Source organism: Nyctereutes procyonoides, unplaced genomic scaffold (assembly GCF_905146905.1).
Source record: "Nyctereutes procyonoides isolate TBG_1078 unplaced genomic scaffold, NYPRO_anot_genome, whole genome shotgun sequence".
In the NCBI taxonomy this organism is placed as follows: domain Eukaryota; kingdom Metazoa; phylum Chordata; class Mammalia; order Carnivora; family Canidae; genus Nyctereutes; species Nyctereutes procyonoides.
This window is the reverse complement of record NW_026575126.1, coordinates 37,940,881-37,960,763: the sequence shown is the minus strand read 5'-3', so window position 1 is coordinate 37,960,763 and position 19,883 is coordinate 37,940,881. Positions and strand designations below refer to the sequence as shown.

Below are 19,883 nucleotides of genomic sequence, written 5' to 3'. Positions count from 1 at the left end.
TTTGGTGCTGTCGTGGTTTAGCAGGTCCTTTGTGGAGGGGTCAAGGCCCAGCAGGCCAGCTGAGGGCGGGGAGCTGCAGGTAAAGGACTGATCTAAGGCTCGCTCCCCACGTGTACCCTCAGACGAGCGTCGGGGCTGGAGGTAGCTCCGGGGCCAGGTCTGCTCTGTCTTGAACACAGCTCATGGGTCGATGTCCCACACGGTGCTTGGATGTGGCAGGCAGTTCAGCACCCGTCCTCCCTGGTTGGACAAGGAGCCTGGGTGCCCCTGCCTGCTCCCTGGGGCGTGACAGTGTGAGGGAAGGACTCCGGGGGGCTGCACGCCTGGGGACGTTCCATTGTAGGAAAGGAGCACTCCGTTTTCTCTGCGGGCCCGTCGGCTGAGAGCTGGATGCTTTAGGGACCATTGGCTTCAGTAAGCAGCTCAGCGGACTACGGATTTATCCTGACGTGCTCACCACTGAGTGTCAACTGTCCTTGGGCCGGCAGGTGTCAGGCCCAGCTGCAAATTGCTGAATCAGGGAGCAGGACCCTGGAGGAGACTGGGGCGACCTCGGTCTCAGGGAGGATCCAAAGGGGGGAATGCAGCAGGTCTGTGTGGGACCTGTGGGTGGCAGGTGCTGGTCCCGCGCAATGGTGTCTGGGGGCAGTGGAGGTGCAGGTGGGCCTCATCTGAGCAGGTGTGTCTGTGCTGGGAGAAGCGGCCCTTTGGCCTTTCGGCACCCTCCTCCTGTCCAGTGGGATGCTTTTCCTGGTGCCTTATTAAGTTGATTTCCAGGCAGGTCCAGTGCTGGCATCCATGCTAATGTGGCCTGGACTCTTGAACCCCCGTGTCCATCCCAGCAGCACCTCCTGCCAGCCGTTGTGAATTAAGTGCTGCCCGTGACCCCTTACCCCTGCTGCTCTTAAATTCATGCTTTAAAAACAGCTTAATGAGGGGTTTACTGGTCCAATTGGAAGTTTTTATTAAAACCTATTAGTGCTGGAGCGGAGCCTGCCTACAGGAAGCGATTAGGCAGCCACAGAGTTCCAGGCAGACTCGGCTGCAGCAGGTCCCCCCAAACCGTTTCCAGACCCTTGTGGCCGCAGCGCTGCGCTTTGCCTGGTTCTCATATCCTCTACTTTAATTTATGGTTCGTCTCATTCCCTTCCATCCCCCATGTCCAAGAAGGCAGTTTCTTTTAATCAAATTATTCCCATAATCAGAGGCAGCCTCGCCTGCCCTGTCCTGTGAGCTTGCCCGGCTCCTCACCCTTTCAAAGGAGTCTTTCCTGCTGTTGTTTCCTGGGTGCTCGGGCTTTTGTCAGCCACTCTCCTAGCGTGGGCCCCTGCGGGTGTCAGCTGGCACCCTTCCTCCCTGCTGCCTGGGAATGACCGTGGCCACTTGGCACTGTTAGGTGTGGTCCCTTGTCTGCTTGTGTCTTTAGGAAGGACAGAGACGCCTGCATCCAGTGATTTCCAAAGCTGCCATGTGACATGCGTGGGCTGTGAACTGTCTCCACTAGCAGAGATGCTTATTTCCAAAGTGAAAAAAACCATCTTGAAAGGCTTCTGTCCCAGGTTCACTGGGAGGAGCCATAGTTGGCCGTGACGGCCTGACAGGGGCCCAGAGCCCAACTGCCGTCAGCCTCTGGCCTGTTGTCTTTGCCCTGTCCTGGGCTCTCCAGAATTTCTGTTGCTTTCTCAGCCGGGGTCTTGGGGCTGGTCCTGATCTATGGGGGAAAAAAAATTAAGATTTTATGTTTGACAACATGAACAGGGGGAAGCAGCAGGGAGAGGGAGAGGGAGAAGCAGATTCCTCGCTGAGCAGGGAGCCTGAGGCGGGACTCAGTCCCAGGACCCCGGGATCGTGACCTGAGCAGAAGGCAGATGCTTCACCGACTGAGCCCCGCAGGTGTCCCTGGGGGGGCTATCCTTGCCTCGTTTCCCCCCTGCTGTCCTGTCTTTGCCTCACCCTCTCTGTCTGCACACCATAGTTCCCTTCCATGCTTTCTGGGAACACCAGCACAGGAGCCATCAGTGGGAGGCTGGGGCCCGGGGGCCACCAAAGGCACCCTCCCCACAAGCAGCAGCCGGCAGGTCCTGGCCAGGACCACATGGCACAGTTGTCCCCAGGGGACGAGCACGTAGAAGGGGAAAAATCAGGTCTGGGGTGCTGGGGACCCTTCGGGGGAGTCTCTCACGGTGCTGGGTTCTCCTTCCTTGTGTGTGTGCACATGGTACATGCTGCTTGTTTTTCAGTCTTTTTCATCTAACAGTTGCTTCTCCCCCCCATGTTAACCCCTAGCTTATACCCTCTCTCACCCTCATGCCTCCTCAGATCTGTGTGCAACACACACACTCAGGTTAAGATCACCATACACCAAAATGGGGCTGCACTATATGCATATCTACCATTCTGTTTTCACTCAGGACTATCGGGTGAAAATTCCTTGGTTGGACTTACAAGAAAATCTTTTTTGGGGGCATCTGGGTGGCTCAGGGGTTGAGCATCTGCCTTTGGTTCAGGGCATGATCCTGAGGTCCCGGGATCGAGTTCCGCATCTGGCTCCCCGCAAGGAGCCTGCCTCTCCCTCTGCCTGTGTCTCTGTCCCTCTCTATGTCTCTCTCATGAATAAATAAGTAAAATCTTAAAAAAATAAAGATCTTTTTTTCTTACAGTCATTAACATTTTGCTTATTCTCAATTTCTCCCATCACATTAGGTAACCATTTCTATTTCTTTTTTTTTTAATTTTTATTTTTTATTTATTTATGATAGTCACACAGAGAGAGAGAGAGAGGCAGAGACATAGGCAGAGGGAGAAGCAGGCTCCATGCACTGGGAGCCCGATGTGGGACTCGATCCCGGGTTTCCAGGATCACGCCCTGGGCCAAAGGCAGGCGCCAAACTGCTGCGCCACCCAGGGATCCCACCATTTCTATTTCTGAAACTTATCTCTTTAATATGCAGAATTCTAGGATAGTGAAGAAGCATTTTGTTGCTTTAATTCATATTTCTAGTTCTGAATCCCTTTGGGTACTTTTGTCTGAAATGCTTCTAAGTTACCTTTTTAAAATTGTATAGATATAGATGTTTGACTAACATTTGCTCCTTTTGGCTTTTGGATTTATTTCCATTAATTTGAAACATAAATGTGAAAAATGATTTGTATCCCAACCTAATACAACTTTAGAATAGGAAAGTCATGACAGATTAAATGTGGCAAAGAATGTGCTTGGGAATTAACATAGATAGCATTTCTTATCAGTCCACGTTAGTCACAGCAACATCGTGGTTGATGAACTGTTGTCTGACTACCAGTGCCCTAGGGGTTGGAAAACATGGTTTTGTTACCACGCTGTCTTCTGGAGACTTGTACCGCGTCCCTGTGGCCAGGGTCTGTCTGACTGCCACCCGCTCTCCCTTCCACCTTCCTGCTGTTGCCATCATGGCTGCATGCTCTTAGGAGTGGCCTTTCCACCCCCACCGCCAGCTGTAGTTCTAGCTTAACTCATGGGCAATGCTGAATGCTCATGTGTTCCCTCCTGTATTCTTGTGGTCAAAACCATCATTTTTTTTTCCCCAAATAACTGGTTTTATCTGATTAAAAAAAAATGTGTTCTGGCTCATTAATTTGTACTTTTTATACTCCTTCTGGGAGGAAGGGGTTTATTATTTTCTAAGATAATGAGTTGATTGTTTAACTCATTAGTTTTCCATCTTTTCTTAGCTGCTAATGAAAGAAATCATGGAGGCAGGTCACCACTCCCCTCTGTGTCCCTGGCCCACCCACCATGTCATATGAGATTCCAGGATCTTCCTGACAATGGCGTATATATAGTTTTATAATCATGAATGCTGATGCCTCTTTGGTTCAAGTGCTATTCAGAGAAAAACTTCAGAAATCCCAAGCCTGGGCAGCCCGGGTGGCTCAGCGGTTTAGCATCACCTTTGGCTCAGGGCGTGATCCTGGAGACCCGGGATCGAGTCCCATGTCGGGCTCCCTGCATGGAGCCTGCTTCTCCCTCTGCCTGTGTCTCTGCCTCTCTCTCTCTCTGTGTGTCTCTAATGAATAAATAAATAAAATCTTAAAAAAAAAACAAGCCCTCAGGGCTTTATAGGTGAACTTTTGTTGATCAATTTCTGAGTTTAGTACACTGTAAGCAGATCATCAGGCCTGGAGATGGTTCTTTTATTTAAAAAAAATTAGACATGTATGGATTAGAAAGAAATTGTATTACACAGCTTCTGACAAAAACAGTATCTTCTTTTACGTCTGCTCACTCCATCCTGCTTTCCAGAGCAACTCCTTTATTCCTTCTCCCACTGCTAGTATTTACCTCCGTATTTCTGAATAATACATTTATGTAGATTATTCTACATAATGTCACTTTTAGACTTTATATCCTTCCTATTATGAATGATAAGGATTACTCTCCCATATCTCTAATTCTCTTTCCCTCACTGTCTCAGTATGGCTATGTCACAAATATAATTTATGAAACTCATGTTCAGTCTTTACGTTGTGTAAATGTTAGCTGGTGAGGCAACAGTGAGTTGTGCTCACTAGTTTCTAATAACTCTTTGTTTTTCCTGGAGTTAATAGTTGCCTCTTCTTTTTTGGTTTGCTTTGTTTTTCATCTCTGATCATGTATCACCATTCCATTTCAAATTCACCAACAAAACACAACTGCTTGACTTCTCCCAATACTGTTTTTACTGAATCAAACACATTAGATGATCTATCAGTCCCCTGTCCCATCTCCCCTGTGTCCCCCCCCCTCCCCCAGCCCAGAGATTTCTGTTCAGGAACTGTCATCACCTGGAGTGGGCGCTTTATAGGCTTCTGGATTTGGAGAGTGTGGGGCAGGTTAATTCTTTGCCAGATTGGGTACCACTGAGTTATTTGTCCTTGTTCCCATCCTAGAGGTCCTTAGGGTTCATAGAGGCAGTCCCATTTGTGCCAGAAGTTAAGGTTCAGAGACACAGCCACTTCTCTACTGTCTTCTCCCCCATGTATATTCTAGAGCATTATTCTTAAGAGGATAATTTTTAAGCCGTTGTCTTGATCACATTTATATAAAGACAGCTAAAAGCAGCTGGTGAGATGAATCCTTCCCTTTACTTCTCCAGCATTACAGTCGCCTGAGGCAAGATGAACCATTGCCCTCATGCTGTTTCCCTGCCAGGTAAACACTGATGTGTACTGAATCACAGTGAACAGCTGAGAGGCCAGAGAAGGGCTCTGGTCTCCTCAGACACCATTGCAGCCACTGGCTGGCCTGGAACCTCCAGAATCTGGTGTGTGTCCCTGGAGCTTCCTGGCTCCAATGCCCCATTGTCGGATGCAAGAGGAACACAGCGTCGGCAAGCCTGACCTTTGCCAATGCCAATAACAGGGAGAGGCATTGTTAGGTTAGCCCTGGAGTAGCAGCTGTGTGCCAGTTTCTTTTGTAAATGCTTTGATATTTTAAAACAGAAATTTTAAGCAAGGAAGCCATGCTTTGTTGCTATTACAATAGCAGCTCTTGTCTGTGTGGAGTCATTGAATGGAGACACTGATACCGGTGGAGTTTCAGTACCGTTAATCGTTCCTAAGTGCATAGAACACATCTCTTCTTAATGGTTTGTGTCCTTTTCTTACAGTTTTATAGCTCTTTTAAAGTAGGATCCCTGAGGCACCTGGGTGGCTCAGAGGTTGAGTGCCTGCCTTCTGCACAGGGCGTGTTCCCAGGGTCCTGGGATCGAGTCCCACGTCGGGCTCCCTGCATGGAGCCTGCTTTTCCTCAGGACCCTGACGGTTTGAAGCCTGTGTCTCTGCCTCTCTCTCTCTCTCTCTCTCTCTCTCTCTCTGTGTGTGTGTGTCTCATGAATGAATATATAAAATATTTTTAAAAATAAAGTAGGATCCCTGTACTTCTTATGGGCAGGTTGGCGGGTCTCAGATGTAAATACCTTTGACAAGATAGAACATTGTTGGTTTTCCATTTGGCTTTAGCCTCAGTGGAATGCCTTTTGAGCATTTAGGAGATTTACATTCAGACAGGATCGTGATAAATTTTTGTGCCATGTTCATCCACACTGACTGGGCTCCATGCTGGCTGCTCCCACCGTGGGACACAGCCCCCAGGACTGTGCACCTATCCGCAGACTACCTCTCGTACCTGCGCAACAGGTGCTCCCAGCCCTGGGCCCAGCTTTGTTTTTCTCCAACTCCCCTCCCTCTGACATGGGTCTTTATGTGTATGTTGGTTTATCATCTCTCCACCTGCTGTCCTCCCACAAGACAGCTCATGGGGGCCAGGCTTCGCGCGTTCACCCCCATCACCACAGCACGTAGGACGGAGGGCACTTGATCACAGCGTGCCGGGTCCACAGTAAGCCTGCACGTGGGTCCATACTCAGGTCGCCACACATTCTTATATTGTCACTCTTCTCAAGACCCCCAGCCACCCAGGAGCCTGTGCTTGGTGTGGTATGTGACGTGTTATACAGAGAAAACTGATCAGTTTTTTTTTTTTTTTCCAATGACCTGTCTCCTGAACTCTGACCACTAGCACAATGGCAGCATTCATTCTGGTGCTTGAGAGATGGTTGTGTTGACGCCCATGCAGCCCTTCCCAGGGATGTCACTGGCTTCAGTAGCCTCGGGTGTGGAAACAACACCTTTCCCTCCTTGGCACTGTAAGCTGGACACAGGAGAAGTGCTAATAAGCAAAATGTCCACAGTCTATTGACTGAATCCAGCCAAAGGCTCAGCAGAAAATGGAAAACCAACCCCAGAGCAAGAGGCAACATCTGAGGTCCCATCTGAGCTCGGTGCTCCTCAGTCTCAGCCAGAGCGGATCCAGGATGAACAGCAGCACGGCCACACTTTGTTCCCAGGTTGCCAGTGAGAGGCGGCTCCTGTCTAAGGCAGAGGCCCCAAGACCCTTTCCTCTCCTCGATGGTCAGGTGTATGCCCATCCCGGGCCAACCCCAGGTGCTGACCAGGGGTTCTAGCTTGTACCTGGTGAAATGGTGTCAACAGGACTTTTATTTTATTTTATTTTTTTTAAGATTTTATTTATTTATTCATGAGAGACAGAGAGAGGCAGAGACACAGACAGAGGGAGGTGACTGTTAAAAAGATGATCTTGACGTAGTTTCTCAGAGAAACGCTGCAGAGTCCTTATCAGCCTTCACCTTGCATCCTGGCAGGTGGCCCATAACCGTGGTCAGAACCAAGACGGCAGCCCTGGCGGGACTGGTGACTGAGCCACACCATGCTTGGGTTTCTCCAGCTTTCCCACCAGGGCCCCCCGGGCCACACTGCCCTCAGCTGCCTTGTCTCCTGCGTCCCCCTGGTCCCTGGCGGTCTGCAGGACTTCCATGGCTTCTCAGGACCCTGACGGTTTGAAGCAGTTCTGGTCCCGTATTTGGTATGACGCCCCTCACCCCAGGCGTGTCTGGTGTGTCTCGTGACGAGACGGTCACAGAGGGGAGGTGCCCTTGTCACCAGATCAGGCGCCTGGGTCCACACGACTCCATGGGTGATGCCAACCCGGGTCACCCGGTGAGGTGCGTCTGCAGGTGTCTCCTCCCGTCGGGTCACTGGGCCCGGCATGCGCCTGGGTCATCATCTGGGATTCCTCTGTAGCTTGTGCACTCCCTCTGCTTCTTCCTCGGTCCTCACCTTTACTTACACATCAGGTTATGTTCCCACGCTGTTCCCAAGGGTGGGTATCGAACAATTTGTAGATCTATATTAAAGCCACATAGTCCTTATTCAAAATTGAGGGAGGGACACCTGGGTGGCTTAGTCAGTTATGCATATGCTTCAACCGAGGTCATGATCCCCGGGCCCCGGGGTCAAGCCCCATGCTGGGCGCTCTGCTCAGCGGGGAGTAGGCTGCTCCAGCTCCCTCTGCTGCTCCCCCTGCTTGTGTGCATGTGAGCTTTTGCTCTCGTTCAAATAATTAAAATCTTTTTTAAAAAATTGAAGGAGGTTTTTTGATGTTACATAGTTATCCTGTTTTTTCCTTCAAGATTGCACACGGTGGGACTCCTGGGTGGCTCAGCAGTTGAATGTCTGCCTTCGGCTCAGGGTGTGACCCTGGGGTCTTGGGATCGAGTTCCACGTTGGACTCCCCGCAGGGAGCCTGCTTCTCCTTCTGCCTGTGTCTGTGTCTCTTTTTGTATCTCTCATGAATAAATAAATATAATCTTTAAAAAAAAAAAGATTTGGGGCAGCCCCAGTGGCTCAGCGGTTTAGTGCCGCCTTCAGCCTGGGCCTGATCCTAGGGTCCTGGGATCAAGTCCCACGTTGGGCTCCCTGCATGGAGCCTGCTTCTCCCTCTTTCTCTCTCTCTCTGTCTCTCATAAATAAATAAATAAAATCTTTTAAAAAAAAGATTTGAGCACTGATTTGAGGCTTCTCTTCAGCCATGATTACTGCAATGTTCTGGTGGTGATTTCTGTTTCCCTCATTCCTTCTGGCATTATGAGTTGAAATTCCCCAAATGGGAAGAGCTGTCCTTTGTCCCCTATTTATTTATCAAATACTTGTTTACGTTACTGTGGCTCCTCACTCAGTTCTCCTAGAGCGGGCTCTGGCACAGTGAGGGCTGGCCTTGTGCATTGCCCAGCCGTGGCTGGGGGCCCCCTGAGGCTGGCTGCTGCACCTGTGTTGTGCCCCCGTGACATCCGAGCCCTCTGGGAGCTGCAGGCCCATCTTGTGGTTTCCCCTCTGCAGCCTGCATCCAGCTCTTCCCCCAGGGGCCTGGTGCCTTCTCACAGAGAACAGGGTCAGACACCGTGGACTGGGTGCTGGGTGTGCTCGTCGCTGACGGGGTGGCGCTGCTTCTCTGCCCCGCCGTGCACAGAGCCAGGCAACGTGTGAATGCTCACAACACACCACTGGGAAGCAGTGAGCGGCTAACAGGACCTGGTGAACCTGGGAGGCCTCACGCTCTCAGGTGCTGGCGGGGCGGGGGCGGGGAGAGGCTGCCCGCATGCTCCTGTGACGGGCGCGTCTCTCATCGACAGCTGTGTCCGTGTCGTGGCACCTGGAGTGAGCAGCCTTGGGACCCTGCGCTGCTCGTCAGTGTGCTGTGAACCTGTGACTGCTCTAAAAGGTAAAAAAAAAAAATAAAAATAAATAAAAAAAAAACTTAAAAGTCTACAGCACAAAGTAAATGTTCGCCTATGCAAATCTTTAAAGAGCCAAGCAGGATGTGTGGGGAAGGCAAGTATGAACATTAACAGATGAATCTGTTGATAAACATGCATTTACACACTCGTGTCTGTATGGTACGCATTCTACGTAACTTGTCCCAGATCTGTGCCGTTTTCCGTTCCGTGGATGACGTACCTGCATACGGATCTACTGGATAACCACGTGGACAGATTCCCTGTGTGCCCTAGGTCTGATCACACAAACGCAGGAGACAACCTAGATGGTAGAAGGCTGTTAGCATCGGTAGAGGCATTTTAAAAATAAACTACAAAGCCGCTGTCAACGGTGAGCAGTCTGGGGTAGCTAGTAAGCACGTGGCAACTCGGCCAGCGCCCCTAGGGACCCATGGTCACACCAACAGCGAACTGTCACACCCCGCCTGGGGGACTTGGGAGGGCGGCCAGCCGGGCCCCACCAGCAGCTCAGGACACCGCGCAGCCTCCCGGAGGACAGCACAGCCGCAACATCTCTGAAGTGTGTGCTCCTGTTGGTCGCCAGCCCCACTTTATGGTTTTGAACAGCAGGACGAGGAGTGTGCAAACACACAGGTGTTTATGGCAGGAGAAAATGGAAATATACTTAAAGGTTCAGCCATGGAGAATTACTTCAAGTTACATCTCTGTGGATTACTAAACAGTATGATTTAATGATGCAAAAATACACTGAAGATGTATTAAATTGTGCTTTAAACTGTGTGTACTTTAAACTTTAGTTTTGCTTCTGAAGAAAACCTTTCAAAATTATTTTGAAGTATGTGATCAAGGAGTCAGATTTAGCTCTGAGTGATCAGATCACTTTTTTTCTTAGTTCTAGTTTATTTTCATTGAGCATTTTTGCTCTCAAGAATTAATGGATTTGTTTTAGTAACAGTAGTTGTAATAAATTGGGTCTAGTAACTTGAAATCAGTGTTAGATCAAAGGTGAACAAATGTGAGCCGGGCACAGGGCAGGAGGAGACAGATCATGGTCCCACCAGGCTTCGGAGTGTCCAGGTGGAGACAGGGCAGGAGGGAGAGGGGAGGCTGAGGGGTGTCGTGGGGCCCTCTCCCAGCCTGGTGCCCTTGGCTTGCTGGAAAGTCTCCTGGGCCTGGGCTTCAAGGTGTTTATGGCTGCAGGTGGGATCTGAGTGGCTGTGGTGGCTGCTGGGGCTTGGGGAAGAGTGAGGGGCCCGGAGGAGGGCAGGGTGTCGAGACCCGGAATGGACTTAGATCTGTCTCTTGTCTGGGCAGGTCCGAGGTTGACCTATGCTCAACGTTGCTGCTGGCAGGACTGGGCACCGTCTGCCTCGGCCCCCCACCCCGGGTGGTGTGTGGAGAGCTTCCCACCCCAGGCGGCTGAGGGTCCAGAGAACAGGAGTCTAGGGCCCAGCGCGCCATTACGGAGAGGGCCTGCTAAGGGGGGGGATGGTCCCTGGAGCCACCGCTGGAGCCCAGCTGGGCCGCGGGCCCGAGGAGAGCAGGGCCCACCGAGAACTATGTCATCAGTGTGACTTAGTGCCGTGGGCGCCTCCACGCAGGCTCCAGAAGCCGTCCACTGGAGGGGGGGTGCCCCCAGGGCCAGGCACGGGGTGGCACTTGGCGCTTCCCCAGGGCCTGGTGAGTCCCCCGCCCGCCCTCAGGCTGTGCTGTGTCCCTGACTCCGTGTTTCCTGACCCAGAGACCTCCTTCCATCTGAGTGGGCATCGCGTGATCTGCCTCAGGAAAGGCCCAGGGCTCGAGGATGAAAGCGGGGATTCAGGAAACAGGAAGCCGTGAGTCTCCCCAAGCCAAGTGGCTCTCCAGGCCTCAGAGGCTTCTGGGCCCCCCACAGCTTGGCCCCTTCCTAAATTCCGAGCATGTATGTGGTTGTGCTGACTCATGTGCAGGCCCCACCTCGGCACGGCGCCCGTTCCTGCGGGGCGGCCTCTCACAACACACCCCACCGTGCAGCTCTCGCGGGGGAGCCTTGCCCCCACCATTTGGTCACCTGGCTTCGAGGCCTGGATCCAGGACTCTGGGCCCAGCATCCATAAGTGACAATTCTCTTCCTTTTCCCCCCGATGGTGCCAAAGTCAGCAACTACAGTCAACCCCCACTGACAACGGCGAGGGGGGCTCTGCTGCACCCACATGGGCCCTGTGGTCTAGGAGCAGGACAGAACCCGCGGTCCTGGAGACCATGGCTGCCGTGCTCCGGGACCCCACGTGCCCACTCCCCTTGCCCCCTCAGGCCCTGCCGTGCGGCCTGGCGTGCGCAGGATGAGCAGGCCTCCGTGGGTATGCATGGTTCCTCAGCCCCGCTTCGCCTCCTGTTCTCAGCCTCCTCGGGGAAGCTAATCACTCAGAGAGTGGATCTCCTACTTTGGGGGGGGGGGACCTTCTTTAGAGTCACACCTGGATAGTTTGGCTACACACACCGTCCTCGCAGAGACCGTGGCTTTCTGAGCTCCGGGTGGTTCTTCTGGAAAATGCATGTTCGTTCTGCTGGCTTTTTAAAAACTTTTGTGCATCCCTCTATAAAGTGTAACGGGTTTCTTTACAAAGCTTTTAAATACCTTTTTAAAAGACTCCTTCCCATACTCACTGTAAGATTGGTTTCTAGAACAAATGGCAATTTAAGACAGTGCGTTTCACAGTTTGTTGGGATCTGTGAACATGCTGCCAGTGAGTTCCAGATGTCCCTGCAGATGGGAGAGTCTCTCGCTTATTTTTCTTTGACTTCTGATTATGAACACTTTCGGGCACTCACGGCCTCAGAGCGCCCCCGTTAACGGGCACTGCCTCCCCTGCTGCGGTACTGGGCCAGGTGCCCCCAGGCCCGGCTGCTCCAGCTCGGGCCCGGAGACGGGGCTTTCTCAGAAGCGCCACCGCTGTACGGCCGGCCCGGCCGAGCCGTCGGCGGGATACCGTCAGCCGCTTAGCCTGCGTTCCCATGGTGCCGGCCGCCTCAGAAGTCTGCGTGTGTCTACAGCTACTGTGTCCCCACGGGGACCCCGGACACGCTTGATGGATGCAGTCCTGTAGCCTCTTAAGGACCCCCCACCATGTCCCCAGACGGGGTTTTGTGGCAGGGCAGGGAGCACGGCTGCCCTGCATGGAGCTCGCGGCCTGCTGCCCGCTGCCCCCTGCCCGCCGCTGGCGGGGACGCGTCACGGGAGCTGGGGCCTCTTGCTGCGGCTCGAAAGCACAGGCTGTCTTTCCTCTCTTCCTACGGCGGCGGATTGCTGAGCCCTTACCAGCCCGACACCCGTTAGCCGATGGGCCCGCGGTGGCCAGTTGCCGTGGCGAGTGTGCCTGGACCTCCCCCCCAACCCCCCCACCCCGGGCCTGCCTGGCGCACATGCTCTTGTGCTATCGCTCTCTTGGCATTTATCTGGGATTTTTTTTTTAAATCAAAGCAACTTTCATCAACTATTTGGTTGCTCGAAATCCAGCTTCTCTGGAAAACTCAGGATAGAACACTTTATCCTTTCCCTTGTCAACTTTCAGAAGAATCACCTAGTCCCCACGTACCCTATAGGGTTCCTTTTAATGTCATTTGCAGTTGCTGCCAGTGCCACTCAATAGTTAAGCTCATTTTCTGTAGATTTTTTTTTAACGTTCTGTGTAGGCAATCATATTTTTTTCTATGTCAAGTCTTAGAATTTTTCTTATTTTTACAGTGGCTAAGAATAAGTGTTACATAGGATGTTTTAAATCATGTTATCGTGAAAAATTTCAAGCATACCAAAAAAACTTAAAGGATTGTATAGTAAAAACCCATATATGGACCATATAGCTTCTACAGTTTTTATTTTACTAGATCTTTTCCTTTATATAGTTAATCTCTTCATCTCTCTATGCGTCTATTGATCCATCATATATTTTGACGCATTTTGAAGTTAATGTCACATATCCGTGAACTTCAGTATGCAGGTCATTAACTAGAGCTCAGTGAGTGCTCAGGTTTTTCTCCCTCGACAAGGAATCCACGCACAATGAGATGCTCCAGTCTTAAGTATAGAGTTTTAGAGTTTGACAAATGCATGCACCCATGCAATCCAAATCCCCATCATTCCCATTTATGCAAAGGTAGGAGACTCATCTGCTCCGAGACTGAGCCTGGGTAGGAATTTACGGGACTTTGTGGCTCCACCAGGAGGGAAGTCCTGCTCAGTTGGCAGCTCTCTGCAGACAGCTGTGTCCTGTTTGTCCCATACTCAGGATCCTTGATTCCAGTGGCCCGTGCTGAAGGGCCATCATGAATGGTGAACGACAGCTGGAGGACTCAGCAGGTCTGAAAAATGAAATCAAAATAAGTCAAACGAAAGCAGGTCTTCGGTGGTGACTATCGGGGAGACTTCTGCACGCTGAGGCTGCAGCGTCTTCTGTAACGACGTGATGGGTCTTTCCACCTCTCTGTTGTTAGTAACGTAAGGCACAGACGTCACGTTCTTACCACTTTATGTCCAAAAGAAAACGGCTTGTGTTCCCGGCTCCTTTGCAGCACGGCCTGTGCTGGCGAGCCACCTTCCGCCCTTGTGCTGCTCCTGCTGGCGGGGTCAGTGCTTCTTCCTTTCACACCTGTGCTGGGACTGCCGGTGCTTGATCTCCTCAGATCTTTGTGTCAGCATCCTCTCTGAAAGCTTACGGACTCTTGGTTCTGATCTCAGAACAGATCGTTGCATGAGGTGGAAGAGTCTGCGTTGGGTTCTCTGCTTCCCACCTCTGTCGTTTCTGACAAGAAGTCAGCTCTCATTTGTCCTCTCATTTCTCCAAATGTCAGGCTGCCTTTTTCTCTAACTGCTTGGGAGGTTTTGTCCTTGGGTTATCACAGTTTGTATTAGGCTTCTTTGTGGCCTTTTTTGGATACTATCTTATGATTCTCTAAGGTTCTTGAACTTGTCTTTTACCAAGTTTGATCATTTTTGACAATATATTTTAGGGTTTTTTTTCTGCCCATTTCTCTCCTTCTAAGATTCCAGTTACATGTATGTAGGACCTTTTGATGATGCCCCACCAGTTCCTGAGAGTCTGTTCTTTTGTTATTCAGTCTTTAAAAAAAAAAAATTAGTAGGGGCACCTGGGTTTCTAGGGATGCCTGGGGGGCTCAGTCAGTTAAGTGTCCCACTGTTGCTTCCTGCTCAGGTCGTGATCTCAGGGCCTGGGATCTAGCATCAGGCTGTGTGCTCAGCGTGGAGTCAACTTGAGATTTTCTCTGCCCCCTTGCCCCCACCCACTCATATGTGCTCTCTTCCTACAATAAATAAATCTTTTTTAAAAATCTGTTATTAAAAAAAATCTGTTATTCATATTGAATAACTTCAGTTGAGCTATTTTCAGGTTCACCACCTTTTTGTTCTCTGTCCTCCCAACTGCTATTACGTTAATCTAGTAAAATTTTAATTTCAGGTATTTTCCTTTCCAATTCTAGAATTTGCTTGGTTCTTTTCTTATGCTTCTGTTTCTCTGCCCAGTTTCCCTATCTCTTTATGCCTTATGGGCATGTTTTCCTTTGTATCCTTGAACACACTTACATGGAGCCTCACTGTGTGCTCGCGGAGCTTGCATTCTGGGCGCAGCGTGAAGAGAGAAGGAGAACAGAGAAGGGGAAGAAGCGAGATATGCTGTCTGTGGCGTGGCGAGTGTGCTGTTCGGTACGTCAGGCTGGGATGGGCTCGGGCCCACCTGTAAATGTTACATCCTGGGAGGGCCTCCCTGAGAAGGTGGTGTGTGAGCACTGGGTACAGAGACCCAAGGCAGGAGGCCCAGGGTGCGGTGGAGGCGGAGGTAAGGCAGCCAGCGGACGCCGGGTAGCTCGGCCTTCCCTGCGGGCCTCTGTGGGCCTCTCGGGTGTTTTCCTGTGATGACACACATCGGAAACCGATGTGAGCTGAAACCCTCCCTCCACTGCACACTGATCCTTCCTAACAACAAAGCATTTCTGGAAACATGCCCTGCAGGCATCGAGGCGTGTGCTGCCTGGGGCTGGCCCTCCCATCAGCAAAGCACCGCCCTAGGCTTCTTCAGGCACCACTGCTGAGAGGTGCCGGCTGCCACCGTGCCCACTGGGTCCCTATTCTGGGACCGATGCCTGTCCCCGTGCAGAGAACATGCTGCCCAGAGTTAGGTCTCTGTGGTCGGGGGGGGCTGTGCCTCAGTGGCCATCCTGGCTTCTAGACTCAGGAGTGCCCGTCACCCCACCAGAGGGCCAGAAACCATTCCCTTTCCAAGGGGGGTGAAGCTGGTCCTGACGTGTGTGGGAAAGGCAGGAGGAAGCCTGGCGTGCCCCCCGCAGTGACCCCCCAGTGGAGACCATGTCTGTGTGGGGTGAGGCTGCAGGGCCACCCTGACCTCTGACCTGGACGCGTTCCCGCCTACTTTTCAGATGAGCCAACCCTCCCCATTGTTTCTGATGAGTGTGTGTGGTCAAACTGGATGTGCGAGCCTTGCGCATCAGCCAGGCCCTGGGCTCCTTCAGGTGACAAGGCCGTGCCCGTCAGCAGCATCAGGGAGGCCCAGAAACCGTGTTCACTGAGCATGTGGAAGACCCAGGACAGTAGAAAGTGACCCAGGTCGTTCTCCAGAACCGGTGGGAGGAGGGGGCCCTGCTGCGTGTGCACGCAGGCAGGAACTCAGCTGCAGTGCTGGCGGGAGGCCCTCCACGCAGGGCCCAGGCCCACACGGGTGCTCTGAGCAGATGTGCTGCCCGGGGTTGACGGGAGCAGAGTCCACAGCTACTCCACGCGCCTGAGCCGGCACTCCCAGCTCCCCACGGCCAGGGGGCCCTCCAGGACACCCCTGTTGTCAGCCACAGAGCAGCACTGACCGGCTGTCTTCAGAATTCCAGCAAGTTACTTAAGCTTCGGTTAATTTTCATGCACAGGAAACAAAAGCCAAAGAAATGGTAATTATCGTGCCCTTCAGCCTGATATATGTTAAATACTTGGAATATATTAATCCTAAGAAATCTCTGTTGCTAGATCTAATTTCCGTCGACAGGAAGCATTTTCCTCTTTATCCAGAACCAGTAAAGCTAGCTGAGGTCATTACCATGAGTTTTGGTTTTGGGGCTAGCTGGTGACACCTGCATAGATCTGAGCAGCAGGGGACACCTGGGGCTAGGAAGTCTGGTTGCCGTGGTAACTGAGTGTTAGCCAGCACCGTGACAAGTGCAGTGGAGGGAGGGTCGCTGTGTGGGCGTTACACAGGTCACTTCCTGCTCCCTGCAGCGCCCAAGGACATCCTGACAGCACAGAGTAGCACTCCTCTAAACGATTCATAATTGGGAGCATGCAGTTTAAAATGATTTAAGGCGTGAAGCTTTTAACCAACTCTTTCAAAAGTATCTCTTTGCCAGAAAATTCACTGCTGTTCATGCAGTGATCGGACTTAAGTCCTACATGTGAAAGGTGGCGTCCCCGGTTTGCCGCTCCTTCGTCTCGTGGACGAGAGCGCCGCAGGTGCACGTCCTCCTGCCCAGTCCAGGCTGGCTGCGGAGGGTTCTTGGGCAGGTCCAGCTCCACGCAGGCCCTGGGGGCCAGGGCTGGGAGGGCAGGAGTGTGCCCCCATCTCTGGGGAGAGGCTGGCATCAGTACCACCCGCTCCTGAGGAGAAAGGACTGTCCCCATCTGTCCCGAGGGCAAGGTCAGCTCTGCCAGCCCCTGAGACAGCCAGAGGGCTTGCGTGGGCCGGGCCCCCCAAACAGGCCCACTGTACCTGTTGGCATGGTGGGGGGCACGGGGGGTGAGAGGCGTTGGCACCTGTGAGGGGCACAGTCACCCCAGAACCGTGTCTGGTGCGCTCATCCTCACGGCACAAAAAGGGCCCCTTGGTGCCATGTCAGCAACTGTGCAAAACAAACTGCCGGGCTGCATCGTGGCTTCCCAACCGGCACAGGACCTGGGAGGATGAAGAAAGCGACTTAGAAGAGCTTCGCGCACTCTCCAGTTGCTGCTGGGAGCCCCGGGCAGCCGCGGGTGGGGCTGCCCTACGCAGGAGTGACAGCCCGTCAGAGGGGAGGCGTCTTTCTCCTTTTTCCCGGTTTCTAACCTGAAGCTAATGGGTTTCTTGCTCCTCATGTGGATGGTGGCTGTCACTCTTGAAGGATCCATAGGTGCCACGCTTCATCATTCTAAGTAGCGGTAATGATGTGCAGGAAGGTGATGAGCCCTCGGTTGGCACGGTCTCTCCAGAGCGGCCGTCTGCGCGGCTTCTACCTCCGAAGCGTTGTCTTAGGTGACGTTTTTCTCCTGGGTCAGAAGCGGCCTCCTTTGTGCCATGTGGGCCGTGATTCCAGGAGCCTCCACAGAGGCCTGGCGTAGGCCTCCCGTCTGAGCCGCCCCGTCCTGGGAAGACAGACCACAGAGGGGCAGCCAGGGCCCCCCACCCCAAGCTGCTCTCAAGGCGCCATGACCTTGGGCCACGTGCCCCAGGCCCAGCTCAGGCCTCTTGGTGCATTTTCTGGATGTTTAACAGACGAGCGTCTACACTGTCCGTGTGTCTCTAAGTAGAATAAAAACGTAAACACCACTTCTATGTTCGCTTTATTTAGGGAGCAGGTGCCCCGAGCTGAGCCAGGGGCCAAGTGGGGCTGGGACACCAAGGTCCACGCTCAGCATGTTTATGGGGTTTCCTCAGACTCGCCCGCGGCCATCCTGGCAGACATGGCCGTGCGGCTTCCAAGGCTGGCTCAGGAGGGCACGGCCGGAGAGCACCCCCTCCACCTCAGGAGCCGTCCCCAGATGGTGGGGCTCTGGGCTGTGGCCGCTCACGGACACGGAGGGTGTGGGCAGCAGCGGCCGGCGCTGGGCTCTGGTCAGCACGGCGTCAGGTTCACGGTCCTGTGGGCAGGGGCGGGTGGCCCGGGGGGGGGGACACCCTGCACGCAGTGACCAGGCCGCTCCTCGAAGGGCAGGCATAGCTCAGGCGCTGCCCCGCCGCTGCCTGACGGGCACTCCGGCTGTCACGGTCCAAGTGTGTCCCCAACGCGGCCTGTTCAGCACTTGTCCACATTATTGGAAATCAGCCGTAGCCACAGAAGTGACCGTTCCAGAAACAGGCAGCTGCATGGCCTCGGGCGTGGCGGCTTCCTAGTGGGCGTTCGCTAACCATCACCCCAAGGTCACCGGCAGGATGGGGTGGAGCCTTCTGGGGCCACCATGGAAATGACATTTTTTTAAAAAAGATTTTTATTTATTTGAGAGAGAAAGAGAGTGAGGGGAAGAGCCAAGTGAGAATCTCAGATGCCGCACTGAACGTGGAGCCTGACACGGTGAGATCACGACCTGAGCCAAAGCCAAGAGCCGGACACTGCACTGGCGGAGCCACCGGCGCCCCTGAAGCTGTAAGCAGGGTCTGCACGGCCGTGAAGGAGCCAGCCTGCTGCCTCCCCTCCGGAATAGGACCTGAGGACGGGCTGACGGGCACAGGCACCTCACGGCGGGACTCAGGACGTGGGGCCCGGTGGGACGTGGCAACTGCGTTGGGGTCAGACTTGCAGCTGGAGCCCGTCCTGGGAGCCCCGCGCCCACCGTGTGCTGCGGGCAGCAGGTGGGCGGCACGCCAGGCATCTGCCTTCCGGGGTCACGGCCGTCAGACTCGACGCCATGCAGGCGGGGCATGCCGCGGCAGCAGGTTGTGCAGGTGGCCCTTTCCCCTCTATGGCCGCAGCCGGCGAGGAGGTGGCTCCTGCAACGTGCGGGGGGGAGGTGACCGTGTGCCGGTACACATAAGTCCCCAAGGTGGCAGCGTGTCCCCTGCCCACCCCATCACCTGCTCACTGGCACTTCGGTGGTCTCTGGGCTCCGCCATTCGCACATCACTTTGATTGGTGTCACTCAAACAGCGTTATTAAAATTCTGCTCGTCACATCTGTGCAAAGTGATGTGGCAATTAGAGAAGGCGGGCCTGCGCTCTGGGGAACGCTCTGCACCCACGTGAGCGTCTCAGAGTCCATGAGGGGTTTCCAGGAAGCGCGGGCAGGGCCAGCCTGCACTGGGGGGCTCAGGGTGCCTGCAGTCTTCCCGTCGACCGCCCCCCTGGCCGCGCCCGGCGGCTGGCTTGTGCTGGGCTCCATTTCCTCCCCACAGGGGAGGGCCCGGGGCAGGCGGCGAGGACAGGGACGCCCTCCCACCGCCCAAGCAGCCACCCCTGGGCGTGCCGCCCTTGGTGCTGCCTTTGGATCCCGTGGCCACCCCGCGTCCTGAGGTCACGTGTATTTTAAACCGACCCCAAGTGAAAGGACAGTTACCCTCAAGATAAAAGTAGAGAAAGTGTCCTGTAAGAACAAAGCCTGTTTTCCCCGGGCTGAGCCCAGAGGAGAGTGTGCAGCTGTGGAGCGAAAGCCGCCGTCAGCGTGGGCGCGAGGACAGCCTTCACCCAAGGTCCGCAGCTGGTCTGCGTCCGGAACCTCATGAAACAGACCCACGGCTAATGCTTCCTGTATTTTTCCTTCTTGGGGTTCTGACCAAAGCCGGGGTTCCCAGCTCTGGGTCGGGCAGGTAGTCCAGGGGGCCGGGCTGCGCCCACGTGGGTGTCCCACACACCGCGTCGCCACAGAGGGTGGCACCGGGGTCCCGGGCCCGGCCTTGCCCGAGCAGTCTGCCCCACGGCGCTCCCCTCAACCGACCTGGCGGCACCCTGGGTCCTGTTTCCCCACCTCACATCCCCTCCCTGGGAGCCCCCTCCCCCAGGAGCCCCCCTCCCCTGGGGGCCCCCCTCCCCAGTG

The 19,883-nt window shown here is 53.7% G+C and overlaps 1 protein-coding gene across 6 annotated transcripts in view; it reads left to right on the top strand.

The window, feature by feature from the left end:
* LMF1 (lipase maturation factor 1) overlaps positions 1–19,883 on the top strand; it is a 57,835-nt gene that overhangs the window by 4,456 nt on the left and 33,496 nt on the right. Inside the window, exon 1 of one of the 6 annotated variants that reach the window (XM_055339826.1) lies at positions 12,502–14,811. The exons of the other annotated variants lie outside the window; for them this stretch is intronic. The gene's annotated coding sequence lies outside the window, so the exon portion shown is untranslated. Of the gene's footprint in view, positions 1–12,501; positions 14,812–19,883 lie in introns of those variants that run through there. 6 annotated transcript variants of the gene reach the window in all.